Genomic DNA, 1,606 nt, shown 5'->3' with positions numbered 1-1,606 from the left:
GCCTTCCAATCCTGATCATTAGAGCTCCCATACCAGACTGCAATGCTGCTGGTCAGGACACTTTCAATGTTGCCCCTATAAAAGGTCTGAAGTATGGAGCTTGGTAATTTTGCCTTCCTAGCTTTCCTTAGAAAGTGCAAGCACTGCTGAGTTTTTTGACTGTGCTGGATACATGGACTGACCAGGATAAGTTCTCCATGAGATGAAGACCCAAGAACTTTGTACTCTTGACCCTTTCTACTGTCAGCCCTTTCATCACTAAAGGTTTGTGTGGTACTTGAGATCTTCTGAAATCAACAATTAACTCCTTTGTCTTGCTGACATTCAGTGCTAGATTGTTGCTGTCACACCAGACCAGTAGTTGATCAACCTCATCCCTGTAGGCCTCGTCCTCTCCATCTTTGACCAGGCCTATAACAGTGGTGTCATCTGCAAATTTGATGATCCTGTTCATCTCATGTGTGGCCTTGCATTCATGTGTCAGAAGAATGAAAAGGAGAGGGCTTAAGACACACCCCTGTGGTACTCCTGTGTTCAAGATGATACTTCCGGAGCTGTTGTCTCCCACACAAACCTTTTGAGGCCTTTCAGTAAGGAAGTTCAGAATCCAATTGCATAAATGAGAGTCTATGCCCAGTTGAAGTAGCTTCGATATCAGATTCTGAGAGATGACAGTGTTGAAGGCAGAACTGAAATTGATGAATAGCAGTCTTGCATAGCAGTTTTTGCCTTCTCGGTGGGTCAGTGTTTCATGGACAGCTAGTGAGATGGCATCCTCTGTACTGTAGTTTGTCCTGTATGCAAATTGCAGTGCGTCCAGTGACACAGATAGGATTGAGGCTATATGATCTTTGACCAGCCTCTCCAGGCACTTCACTACCGTTGATGTTAAAGCAACTGGTCGGTAGTCATTCAGAGTTGTTGGCTGTAGTTTCTTGGGTAGAGGAATGATAGTCATCTCCTTGAAGCATTTCAGAACACTGGCTAGATGGAGTGAAGTGTTGAAGATGTCAGTGAGTACCAGAGCCACTTCTGTCACACATTCCCTTAGTACTCTGCCCATGATGTTTTCAGGGCTAGCTGCTTTCATTGGGTTGACATGTTTTAGAGTTCTAGTGACATTGATAGTATTGAAGCTCAGCACTGCTTCATCCTTGTCTTCAGGGATTCTGCACGCTGTTATTTTGTTGTCAGTATCAAACCTACTGAAGAATTTGTTCAGTTGGTTCAGAAACTCGATGCTGTCATCACATGAAGCTGATGTAGGCTTGTAGTCGGTGATGGTTTGAATTCCTTTCCATAGTTGCCTGGTATCCTTCTGGTCCCTGAAGTTTACTATCAAAATCCAGAAACTGACTCCATTGAGTGATGACTTTATCAAACTATAATATTGAAAATAAAAACATAGCAAAGGAACAATAATGAAACCAGTAATTTGGTGTCCATATTTGACAAAGTCGATATTACTCAGAGTAGCTTCCCTTCCAGTCAGTTCCAACTAAAGTTTTGCAGGGGGGAAACCCCCCTGCACCCCCACAACCCCTGCTAATTATATATACAAACTCTGAGATCTCATTCCAGTGAGGAAATGGGTATATTTCCTGAT

The sequence above is a fragment of the Protopterus annectens genome, chromosome 16.part0 (assembly GCF_019279795.1).
Source record: "Protopterus annectens isolate FY-2018-M chromosome 16.part0, PAN1.0, whole genome shotgun sequence".
Classification (NCBI taxonomy): Eukaryota; Metazoa; Chordata; order Ceratodontiformes; family Protopteridae; genus Protopterus; species Protopterus annectens.
The sequence above is the reverse complement of the archived record's forward strand: the minus strand, read 5'-3'. Positions refer to the sequence as shown.